General features: G+C 45.5%; 1 protein-coding gene across 3 annotated transcripts in view; it reads right to left on the bottom strand.

Annotated features, from left to right (window-relative positions):
- GNG12 (G protein subunit gamma 12) overlaps positions 1–8,599 on the bottom strand; it is a 119,687-nt gene extending 111,088 nt beyond the window's left edge. The window contains exon 1 of one of the 3 annotated variants that reach the window (XM_064493473.1): positions 8,578–8,599. The gene's annotated coding sequence lies outside the window, so the exon portion shown is untranslated. Of the gene's footprint in view, positions 1–7,577; positions 7,719–8,577 lie in introns of those variants that run through there. The other 2 variants (XM_031465354.2, XM_031465355.2) reach the window with 2 other exon arrangements.
- Between the last annotated feature and the right edge of the window lie 4,504 nt (positions 8,600–13,103).

Raw genomic sequence — 13,103 nt, 5'->3', positions numbered from 1 at the left:
TTTCGTAAAAGCAAATGCAACTGTAAAGGCAACAGGTAAGTTTGCTCGCTGAAATTCTGTAAGGAATCCTTTTTAGGAATTGTTATCTCCTGCTTCTCCTGTTTGGGGAATCTGAGTTTGCCTGAAGCAGGCTGCATTTAAGCAGACTAAATGTGAAAAGATTCTGCGTTTATGCACCTGTGGGCAGTTTTCACAAGGTGCAGCCTGTTCGTAAAACAGCAGAAGGCCAAGGTCCTAAGTGCAAACTGGCACGTCTGTCCTGAGAACCACAGCCTTAGCAATTTAACCCACTAAACATGGCTGGTCCTACCTGCTGTGCAGACTGTCTCTCAGGAGAGGAGCCAAGAGGAAGTTAGCTTTGAGAGGCGGCTTTCTCAAGGATCGACTTAAAACAGAAAGCAGGCCAGCAGCACCAGCCGGCACTGCGAGGGACGCAGACAATCCCCTTTTTTGGTTGTTGGTAGCTTTAGCAACAGGGGTCCCCACTTCTTACCCCAAACTAGAACAGTCTTTCTACACAAGCAGCAACCGCTCACAGGTAAATTCCAAAGGCTCCTGCGGCCACTGTCCTTTACATCCTGTCCCCAAGGGGAGGGCCTGTGGTCACTAAGTACCCTGGATCCCTCTGTCCATTCCCAGGAGGCACCAGTGCAGGGACCCCACAGGTTTCAGGCAATGCTGAGCACATCTGTTGGTGTTCGACCCACAGTAAACAATGTCAACGACACCTCAAGTGCTGGGCTTTACCCGCCCCTTAGGATTCGAGGAACTGAAGAGGAAGATGCCTGTCACAGGGAACACGCACTGCTGAACGTGCATTTCCCAGTAGGCATCATCAATTTTACTTTTTTGATTAAAAAAGAACACCAGCTCATCCACTTTGCTGGCACACACTGCAGAGAATGTGGTTTTATCCCCCCATTCCACTGGCATTTATTAAGCACTGACTATGTGCCAGATTCTGCAGGCTCCTGGCATTTAGAGGGTTATTGTGGCTGAACGGGGCAGGGAGAGGCAGGGCTGCCGCCAGCCACATTGGACCTTCATGTGAGCTACAATGGCCAGCGCTCCCAGTGGACCTAGCCTTCCAGGCTTGATGAAAGTCAGAAAGAAGTGCCCCTTCCTCCTGGCAAAGGCAGTTCTAGCTCAGGACACGTGGTTTTCTGAGTGGATTTGAGACCCTACTTAACTTCCCTGGTACTCTTGCGCAGTCAACAACCTTTACAAGAGTTCAAGGCAGCCTTGTCAAGAAGTCACAATCCAATTCTTCTGCTTCTTGGCCAGACATCCAACTCTCCCCTGACAACTTGTCTGAGTAGCCAATCATGACTTTACACACCCATGTGAGGCCTCGGGGTCTAAAGGGCAGGTAGGTCATGGTCTTACAGCGCAAAAGGTTTCAGTAGTTTAGGTACAGGACAGGTACTGAGTCTGCCGATTTCAATACTCTTCCAATCTGCCTGAGATTCTGGTTGAATAAATCTGGTGTATGGATTCATACCAATAAAGTGCTCACTACACCTCAATAAAGTCCAAGCAGCTTTTGAATTTTGATTCCTCTGTCCATCCTTAAATTTATTTAGCTCATGTTGAGAGCTGAACTGTGTTGCACCTCTGCAATAGTTTCTCCCTGGAAAGCAGACAAAATTTGAGGTCATTGCAAGGTTGGGGTCTTAGTTAAAGGGTCCCAGTGGGGGTTGAAGATTTAATGTCCAATGCTCAGGGAAATCTTGGCTGTACCATGTACAGCTAAATAAAAGCCTGATTATCCTACATGAATAAAGTTAGGATTCTACCCCATGGGCTCAGGCGGGTTTATACACAGTCATCAGGAATGAAGGCAATTCTCTACACGTGTTGCTCAAGTGCACTGATGACCACTGATTCACAGCCCACTCCGGTGAGCGCTGGTGGTGACACCAACCCAAGTTAGAGCAGAACAAGGGGATCCTATGTCAGTTACATGACACTGCCTACAAGGGGAATGGCAGTCTATTCCATAAGAAAGCAGATTACAAGGCCTCCTGTCCCTCTGGCCCCAAGGTCACTGCTTGCAATGAGTGAATGTGAAAAATTACAAAAGATTCTTAGCAACTGACTCACAGAGGCAGACCTAAAAGGAATTCCTCTTTGAGCTACTAATTCCCCAGTAGAGTTGAAAGTCTCAAAAGTCGTAACAGTCTACAACACCCCGGTTTTTATTATACAGTAATCCTCCGAAATGCAGACCCATTAAAAGAAGACAAAAACCCTCCCTGTCGGAGGATGGCAACCAGACACTTCCAGCTAAGCACTTTTACGATATCCAATAAAGCCTGACACAATAAACCAGACATTTAAGTGACAGGAGAAATGATTTTCAAGAGATTTCGGCACTAAATGGAATAATCCATCTAGAAGTAACCTTCAGTCAAAGCCCCTCCACTCTCTGTCCTGGGTCCAAGCCGCCTGGTTTCTGGGAGGGAAGTGGGGAGGACAGCACCTGTCGGTGTGAGTTGGTTCCAGATCAGGACCTGCCAGGGCCTGCGTCTCCTCTCAAGGCCTTCTTTGGGAGTCCAGGGATGGGAGAGGCCCACTGCACACATCCCTTCAGGCCTGTTGGCTCTCAGGCAATTCTGGACACTTGGACTTCGGTGGTTGAAGAGGGGTAAGCCCAATGGCAAGACACTGATAATTCTCCTCAGGTGGGTCATCTCACCCCTAAAAGGAACCCCCTCCTGTTTCTCTTGGTCTGATTGACAGCTTCTAAACAAAACTTCCTCCATCAAGTCCTCCTCGCCCCACGTGGAGCTGGATGCATCCCCACTGCAGTGCTCAGCAGAGTGCTGGGTGTGTCATGGGATGTGGCGGCAGGACACCTCTGGGTCCCACTCTCGTCTTGCCCCCAAGGGAGCCTTGCTTCCTCACCTGGGCTGCTGCGAGGATTGCGCAAGATCATAGGTGAAAGGGCTCAGACGGGTCCCAGAGGGCAGGGCAGCTCCATAAATGGAATCGCACAATTGTGCTGGATTTTTTACCCATGGAACTTTCCCATGAAACCATGTGCACGTGTGTCTTCCTTGCAGCAGTCCTGGAGACCGCGGACACGTGCAGGTGCTGTCTGCACATAGCTCCTCAATACAGGACTCGGACGGACGTGACAGCTCTGGACAGGGTCTGTGTGCAGATCCAAACTTCGAACATCTTTTCAGAAGATAAACCTACAAACTTCTGAAAGATTCTCTCGCTTACTGCTGGCTAATTCTCACATTTAACTTAAAGACCTTCAACAGCTGTTCAAGGCGTTTTTTTCCTAAAACAGAAACAAAATCCTGCTATATGAAGCTAATAAACCTGGTTTTACTGAGTGTTATACAGAAGTGGATTTTTTTTTTTTTATTATATACACATGCTCATGGAGAAAACAGGGCGAGGGGCATGACAATTCCATCATCCATCTGGACTTTCTTTTCTATGCTTAGTAAAAACTTAAAAACCTAATTATAATTGTAATCATATACTGCAAAACTGGACACACCACCCTTCTCGTACTTGACGTATCCTAACATGGAATTCTGACTTTTTTTTTAAGTTTCTAATAAGAAACGAAAATGGGATTGAGATCTAGGAGAATTAATTTGTTGACTAAGTTAACACTGAAATCCATTTCATGTATAAAAGATGCAATGACAATTGCCTGATTATCTTCTCTTACTTCTTTAAGCACTGCTTGACAGGACTTTATAAGCTACTAAGCTTTTTTAGATGTTGCAGAAACATTAAAATTTCATAGTGGTTTTCCTGTTACAACAAGAATGCATGCTTATTATATAACATATAGAAAATTTCAATAATAATCATTTAATGTGAATATTTATTGAGCATAGGCTGTGTGTCAGGCACTGTTCTAAATGCCTGAGACAGATTAACTCATTTATCCCTCCCAACACCTCACTGAAGCACAGCGGTATTAAGTAACTCGCCCACACTCTACACACCTAGAAGCATGAGCCTGGAATCCATCACTATGCTGTGATGTTCTAGGAGTGAAAAGAATCAATAATTTATTCAATCGAATCCTCCACTGCTTCAGAGTATAATGTCACAGGCAAGAAATGATTCATAATAATACTGTACTCTTTACAGTTATTTAAAAATATTATAAAGCCCCCTCTGCATCCCTGTGGAACAATTAGTAAAATGAGAAGCCATTTGTGGCACGAGCTACAATTCGTATCAATCCAATCCTATGCACCTGATGTGCATTAAGAAAATAACAGGCACTCAAAAGGGTTTGTTTTAAAGATGAAAGCATTTTTAAAATTTTGAAAATGAGTCAATGACGTGATGAGTAGATTCCCTGAATTAATTGGTTATCCATTCTCACAAAAGTTTACAATCAGTCACAACACTTTTACAAAACATTTATGAAATGCTCCCAGTCATTTCCTAAACACTTCTAATGGCTTACCTGTTAGCAGTGGACATCAGCACCTGAAAAATAACTGTATATCCCTGGGTCACATTTTTTACATTTTTAGTTAGAAATCATCCTAGGTTAAAGACAAATATTTCTGTTTCTGTTTAATGTCCAATCCAGGGCTAATAAATATTGCTGTTTTAAATATAAATTCTCTTTAAATTTAAAATGTGATTAATGAAATGTTTCTGACTGCCTGGTGGTAAAAATATTATATGACTGTAACTTCACACTAAAAGCACATTAAAACTGTTAATCCATTAATCATAATTATTCATACCACTATGGTAGAAACATGATGCACACGTACACAAATATTTTAGATAGGTAGGCAGATAGGTAGATAGATAGATAGATGGCTATCTAGCTCTATCTATAAAGCCAAGTAACGTCTTTGGAATTTAATTGCTCTAGCATTTCTCTCTCTCTATCCGTCCATCCATCCATAGATAAAATCAGGTGTGTTTTTTATCTGATTTATTTGTTCCACCTAGTGTTTCCAGAAGGTTCAAACTGCCATCTTGTAATTTATCCGATACCCTGCTGCTAAAGTCAGTAGATAAAATACCTAACAATTTTGAACATTATCTGTGCATTAGGTGCAAAGTGTTTTCCAAAGATTGTTCCATATACTTTCATAAAACCCCCAAGACAGAGACCACTGTCATCCTCATTTTACAAAGCAGACTGAAAATGGTTAAATAACTAATATTCCCATCCACATCTATCCAACACCAAAGCCCCTACCGCAAACCTCTGTTAAGCTGCTTCTCTTCCAAATCAGGCCCCAGAAAAATGTATCTGACCTCCACAACTTGCCTCCCTAAATTAAGCCTAAGCTGACATATAAAACTTAAAAAAAAAAAACAACAAAAAACACTCAATACAAATCCAACAAACCCAACACAATAAATAACATAATTCTAAATTTGATTTTTTTTTTCTTTCAGAGAGAAATTTTCAACATAAAAAACCAGAAGTAATCTGGTATTAGCTGGCCATTTCTTCAAGTGTTTTGACTATGCAGCAACTTGACAAACCACCCAAATCCTTCAACAAGTGACAACATAAGCTGGACACTGCAAATCTCATTGTTAGAGAGCTAGTCTTTCCAATGGGACTGGAGTTTGCTACACAGAAAATCTTCATAGTATTAATCTTTTTGGTCTCTTGTGAAACACAAATCCACATTTTTATGTATCTCTACAAATCTAAATGCGTCCAGATTCAACACCTTATTGAATTACCTGGGTTAAAAACAGTAAAAACACGACTGCATTTTTTTTTAGAAGGCCTAAAGGCGCAGTCGTAAGACTGCTCAGCATTTTTTGGACTTAAACCAGGGTTTTATGGTGCTAGTTAACTGTTAGAGAAGGCAGAGGGGCTGAACATTTGATCCCAAAGTTCTTTTACCACTGAAGTCTCTGTAAAACGTTTGATTTCTTTAAGAAGTTGTATGTGTGTGTGAATCATATGTTTGTTTATTGAAACAAGAGCTTGCTAACACATACACTTTGGGTTTTTTCTTTTTTTAAGCAAAACAGCTCCCTGCTTGGATGGGACTGTTTTGGCAATAGTTAAACCAAACTCCGTCATTCTAGCGCTGCCTGCCTTCCTGGTTCTCCTAGGTGAGGGCCGCCATCCTGTGATAATTTACAGAGAGCTGAGAGGCACCAGCAATGGTGCAGTGTGGTGACAGACACTTTAAAAACAACGCCGAACTCTGCTTTTAAAGTAGAGAACACACAGACACAGTCCCTGCCTCCGACAACGTCCAAAAGGCTCCTTACAGTCAATCTATTCAGACGAAGCTACAACAGCCCCAGGAAATATAAACAGCGTCCGCAAAGACAGCAGGGGGAGAGGGGGCGGTGTGGACAGGAAACAACTGATGGGAAGGAAGCTAATCATGTGAAGTTTGTCCAACTCCACAGGGTCTAATACATTCCGGGTTTGTTTCCACTCAGAGCAGCCATTAAACGTGCCCTGACACGTGGGCGCAGGGGACCTCCCTTCTCTCCGGTTTTTGGCCATTTCCTTCTCTGTGCACTTGTTTGTATACAACCACGCCCGGCCGGACCGAGGTGACCACAAGATGACAGGCCTCAGCAGTTCCTTCACTCAGATTTCCAGTTGTCTAAAAGTTTCACTCCACAGCAGGGATTTAGCGAGAATCACGAGTTCCTTTTCGAAAGTTATGAATGGTTTAAGTAGTCAAGTTTACAAGACACAAACAGAAGGCGAGGGACAAGTGAGTGTCAGGGGACTTCAGGGACAGCCTTTTTAAATTAGCTTTAATTGATACGCCCTAGTTAAGATAATTTGTTTTTAAAGGAAGTCACTCTGATCCACGCAATAAGTGACCGGGCAATACTTTTTAAAAAATCACGCAAGACTCACGTCTGAGTCTTGACCTCCTCATGCCATCTGCAAATAGTCTCCGGGCCACTCAACTGCTCGGGGGACCCTCGCAGGATGTGTGATCTGGGTCCTCCTCTCCGTGACCCGCTATTTCCCCGCCAGACCCCTAGCGCCGAGCGAGTTCCAGGGCTGCGCACCCGCCGCCTAGTCCCCAGAAAGAGCGGAAGAAAGTAGGGAAGAGGGGCGTGGCGCCCCCGTCGCCCCCAGCTGCCGGCCCTCCTCCCAAACCTGGCACCGCCGGAAGAAAGAGCTGGGAACCCCGGAGACTCCCAGCCCCAACCCGGAGCGGGGCGCACGGCCACGGGCTGGCGAGGAAGAGAAGCGAGCGAGCCGGGAGACCGCTCCTCCCGCCCTCGTCCCGGGGGCAGCGTCCCCCGCCCTGATCCCGCAGGGCCCCAGGCTTCGCGCGCCCGCCGGCCGCTGGCCGTCGAGGGCAAGAGCGCCGTCTGTCTCCGGGTCTCGGCGTCCTTTGCCCTCCCTCCCCCATCCCGGTCTCTGGCGCCCAGTGCCCCGACCAGTCCCCGCCCTCTGGGACACTCTTCCCTCCTTCCTTCCTTCCTCCGTTCCCTCCCTCCATCTCGCTTCCCAGCACCGGGAACTCGGAGGCGGCCCCCGAACTGGTCAGTCGACGCCCCGCGCTGCGCCCTTGGCCCCTCGGGGACAGACTAGCCACCTGCGCCCGCCGCTGGGTGCTCACTTGCCTGCCGGTGCGCTTCCCCTGCCGCCACCGCCGCTGCCGGGGACTCTGTCTCTAAGGGCTCCTGGAGACGGCTCCGACCTCTCCTCCTCCTCCTCCTGCTCCTCCGGGCGGGCGCCGGCTCCGCCTCATTCGAGGTAGGCGGGGCGGACAGCCCGACGGGCGGGGCGGCAGCGGCCCCGGACTCCTTCCTCCCGGCCTGGCCCTCCTCCCTCCTGCCCAGACGCCCTGGCTGTATCCCGGTTTGGCCGCCGAACCCGCGTCGTGTCTTGGGCGGGCGGGCAGAGGGCAGAGGTCAGGAGCGTTGAAGTCCCGCAAACGTCTGGCTGCCTTGGCCATCCCCAGTTTTCCTTCCCCGAATTTACCGAAGCCCTCAAGTTCAAGGGCTTTTGGGCCCCTCGCTTCTCGACCCTCCACGGGATTGTTCTGCCTCCTTGGAAGTTTCCTTCGCATGTAACGCCTCGCCAACCCTTATGCCAACCGTCCCTTAGGCCGAGAATATGCGCGTTGCCAACCCCGACACAAAAGTTAGGCTCTGCTCCAGGAATTTCTTAAGAAAACAGTCACAGTAAAATTTAAAGGGCCCTGGGGCCACAGAAAGATTTTGCTTCCCAGAAGAGTGGAACTAGAACTAAGGGTTGTTGACTTTGAAGTACGACCACCCACTATGAGCTCCCCCTCCAGCTCTCCGCCATGAGATCTGTGTTTCCGAATGCCCAGTACCTGGCAGAGTTCTGTTTAAAGAATTAATTAGATTTGGTTAGTCTTTTGTAGATGGGTTCAGGGTAGGGTAGTGTGAAAAGCCACATCTTTTTCCATAAACTTCAAACTATTCACACATACAGCCATTCAGCGGACATTCACTGAGCACCTGCTATGCACCAGGCATTGTGCTAAAGGTGATTGGGGAAACACTAAGATAAATCAGACAGGGGATTCACCCCCAAAAAGTCCAGGAAGAGTCCAGAAAGTCAAAAAGATACAAGTGCAGAAATCTCACCACTCAGTAGACTTCCCGCATATTCCTAGGTGTCTCCTTTCTTGTTTGATGTGGTGGAGATAACAGAGACGAGCAGGCCAAAGTAGGTCACTGAGAACCAGCGTGGGCAGAGTCCATACTTGAAATAGAGTCTTAAAGGGTTGGCGAAGGATGTCTCTGTGCTGAGTTTCACCAACGGAAGAGAAGTGAGGCCTAGGGAAACGAGGAGTCAAGGATTGCAGTGAGGACATTATCTTTACTCTTCCTTCCCTCCTGACCCCGCTCAAGTATCACTCTCTGTGAAGTCTTTTGACCAGGCTGCAGAAGGGATGCTGCCCGGTTAGAGGAAGTCTGTGGTTGGATGCCTTACACCAGGAGCATGGTTCTTGCAATGTATGGATGGTGGTGGTTGTTGGGGTACAAGCCACAGCCTGCCAGGGGAGCTCTTTATGCCCTGCTTTGTACAGAGGTAGGAAATGCTTGACTGATCCACAGACACTGACAGCTCCAAGGACACACTCTAAACAGAGCAGCCTGATGCCAACTGGGACTGAGACCATCACACACTGGAGTTTGTATCTTTTGGCCATAGACTATAGAATTGACTCTTAAAGCCCTCTAGTAAGTCCATTTCTGGAGCACTTTATAGTTTAGTAAATGCCTTCAGGTACATAATCTCATCTGGAGACTGATGCACCAAGAATTTAAGTGGCTTATTGAAGCTTTTCTAATTCAGTGCTACTCAAAGTGTGGCCCATAGAACAATGATCGTCTGGGAACTGTCACCCTTCTGTAATGGGATAAGCATAGAACTTGAACGTGAGCATGTAAAAACTTTTATAGCAATTTGACTGAGTAATTTTCTGCCTGCTGAATTTAGTAACTAAAAATATGACCTTGTATTTTGTATGTCTCTTTTATTTCATTTTTCTTATTATCCATTTTGTATTTATCATGTTGGATAAAAGCATCAGCCTGCAACAGATTGAAAATAAAATCTCACAGATAGTTTGAGATGCACTGATCTAGTTAGGAGCAAGGCAAGAATAATAAGTGCTAACACTTTCATGGCAGATGTTACTTTAAGTGCTTTACATATATTAACTTTGTTAATCCTCCTAACAGCCCTAGCAGGTAGGCACAGAGAGGTTAAGCCACGCTGTCCAAAAGTGTCAGAGCTAGAAATCAATCCAGGGAGCCTGACCCCAGACTTTGTGCTTTTACCCATGACCCGTGGTCCAGTGCTCTTTCTGCTTTGCTGTGTCCAAACTTCAGTCATTCATGTTTCATCTTCATATCACTGTGCCTCCTATGTGCTTTTTAAATTTATATTTTTGATCAACTTACTTTTGCTTTTTCTTACATATATTATACTTGCTGTTAGTAATTTCACCTGTGAAATCATGACTTTGATAAGCAAGTCTCTTAATCTAGATCACATTAAATACATGCCAAATGCCAGCAATTGCTATCAGGGCTCCGCCATATCCCCTCTGACCCTTCGCCTGTTTTGTGCACACTGGCTCCAGGTGTGCTTTCATTCCCACCACCTGCACCTGGCCCCAGCATTTTGTTGTCAGATCACCACCCTCAGCTGCAGCATTTACTTTGCCTGCTCCCAGGACAGCTGGAAGTGCCTGGGAACTGGTGCTCCCCGACCCCCGCCTCAGCCTTTCACCAGTGACTAAGGAGCATGGTGGTATAAATACTCAGGTTCCTTTGCCCTCAGTTGGGACAGCCTCAGGGTGGATCTCCATTATCTCCAGGACCTGATACCACATGCTTGCTTGTCCTTCTTACCCCTCTGGGTCCTAAGTCCCACTCCCCTGCCAGTGCTTCCTAGGAACACGTACTAATCAGGACCAACTATGTGATTTGCAGGGCCTGATGCAAGATTAAAAAATGTTTATAAATTATGAGGAACCTCAAGGTGGCAACTGCAGAATATTAAACCAAGTATGGGGCCGTGTGTGACTTTACAGGTTGCACAACAACAATGCTGGCCTGGATGCTAATAGGTCCTTTTCACTTGAGTTTTCATCTCAGGGTCTGCTTCTGGGGCACTTCAAGCTAAGACAACACTTATTAAAGTAAAAACCAGCACATCCAAATACTGCCAAAGTCATCTTGTGTAACACACTGGTGGTCAGCATCCCTCACCTTGGGAGGCCCGCCTTACAGGAGGATGCTTCACGACAAGGTGTACATAAGAGCTTGAGCCAGAGGAAGAGGTATTACTGTTGAGAGTGGCTTAGGTTAACAGGATGATGAGGCAGGAAACCGGGTTTTCTTCCCAATTCTGACACTGCATGATACAAACTGTGGTTTGTATTTGGGTGGTATCTTAGATTGAGTTACCTGGAAACATACATCTCAGAAGAAGAAGGCTTATTGGTGAGTGATTTAAAAAGCAAGCGAGGCTGGCAGGATGGGACAGAGGAAGACACTGCCTTTCAACATAGTAACAACTGGGCCCGAAGTCCGGGGGGTACCGGAGGTGGATGGCTTTTCAAAAATGGACCAAGTTGAGTCCTGGGTGCTGGGCCTTTGTGTCTCCATATCCTGCATTCCTGGGAAGAGGTGTAACGTTGGGCAAAGCAGTTCCCTCAGGGCAACGCCCAGTAATGGGCACAGCTGTGAGCGGTCAGGAACCAATCCAGGACCTCACTTGGGCTTATGTTCAGTCATAACTGGCATACTTAGCCCAGCTCAGGCAGGCCTGACCTCTTGGTCTTCCATGGAGCCCTTGGACAATATATTTTGCCTTCTTTATACTATAAAGCTATTTAATTTCTGATTTTTTTCCTCCAGCCTTCTTTAAAACTCTTTTTTCTTTCCCTTTCTATTTTCCGGTCCAACTGTTTTCCATCCTCCAGTGGCACTCGAGACAAATCAATCAGTCCATCAATCACTTGTCCATGAAAGAGCGCAGTGTACTGAAGTAAAATATTATGCATAATGAGACAAGGCCTTTGAGATTAAACCCTGGCTTTGCCACTAACAATCTCTGTGAATTTGGGGCAATCACTTCACCTTACTGGGCTGCTGCTTGTCTTTAAAATAAAGGGATTTACAATGGTCTCTGAAGTCCCAAGTCTATGAAAATTAAAAAAAATTTAAAAGATGGCTTTCTCTGCTGTATAATCCCTCAGGAAGCAAGCAAGAGAAATGATTTTATAACTCAGGACAGCTGATTTTTTTTCACTTAATTGCAATTGAGAGGTGAAACCCTACTTCTGTGAATTTCTACCCAATATCCAAAAATCAACCCTAACTAAAGGCTCAGTCAGAAGGAGATGGGGAAAGATGAAAAAAATGAGTCAAATCAGTCAGTCTGTGGGTGATCAGCCCTCCACAGACTTCAGAATAGTCTGTCTAGTATATCAGCGTTGCTTCCTAAGAATTTTACTTATCCTATCGCACATGGCCAGACTCGTTGTCTGAACCTGCCCTAAAAAGTTATGGAGAGCTACCTCCTTTTGAATAGGTTACCTGGGTAAGTGTTTCACAAACTGGTTTTTCTGCTCAGTCAGAGGCTGCCATCTTCCCATAGAGAAGTTAGGTCAGGGAGAAGCACCCACAGTCTCAGAAATCCCCAAGTAACTTGTTGAAACGCGTATCGCCACAGGCAGGAGCTATGACCAAAGCTATGACTTCAGATCAGTAGTCAATTCAATGCTGTTCCATCCTCAAATGGGTGGAAGCCTTCCGAGGCCTGGGTGGGAGTGGCCCAAAACTGAGGCACTAACTCAAATTCGTTGATTACTACTAACTCAAAATGCGCTTTCTGGCTTATTACAGAGCTAGGCTCTCTAGCTCTAGAGAGCAGAAGTCCCCAGACACTGTTGTTTAGAGGTCAAATATGTGGACTCAAGAATTAGCAAATTTCCCATCACTGGAGGGGTTCAACGAGTGGTCAATCAGGAAGCAGAGATGTAGAAGCTATCAAGGGAAGCAACCCAAATGCCCACCAGGGGACACAGGGTACCTCCATCTTAAGCACCCTGTGAAAAGAGGTAGATCTAAATATATTGACATTAAAAAAAAAATGCCTGAATATATTTTTGAGCATAAAAAGCAAGTTATAGAAGACTGTGCATAGAATTTCCTACTCATGTATAAAAAAAAGCATACGCACAGAAGCACAAATGTTTGTGTGAGTATATGTTTGGCAAAATGTTAACAGTGATTTTTCTCAGGGTGGTAGGGTTTTGGGTAACCTATACTTTTTCATATTGCATGAATTTTTTTTACCGTGAAAATATAGGTTTTCTTTGAATAATTTTTTTTTTATTCTATCAATAGATCTTTTTTCATATTATAAAAAGAAAAAAGGCATTTTTGTCAACCAGGTATCAACCAGGGGTTGGCAAACTATGGCCAGAGGTCCAGACTATTGGGCATCTGGTTTTGTAAATAAAGTTTTATTAGAACACTACCCCACTCATTCATTTGTCCATTGTCTTTGACTGCTTTTACTTTACAATGACAGAAACCTTGTGGGTGGCAAAGCCTAAAATATGTATCTGCCTCTTTAGAGAAAAAGT

This window comes from Camelus dromedarius, chromosome 14, assembly GCF_036321535.1.
Source record: "Camelus dromedarius isolate mCamDro1 chromosome 14, mCamDro1.pat, whole genome shotgun sequence".
Lineage (NCBI taxonomy): Eukaryota > Metazoa > Chordata > Mammalia > Artiodactyla > Camelidae > Camelus > Camelus dromedarius.
The sequence above is the reverse complement of the archived record's forward strand: the minus strand, read 5'-3'. Positions and strand labels throughout refer to the sequence as shown.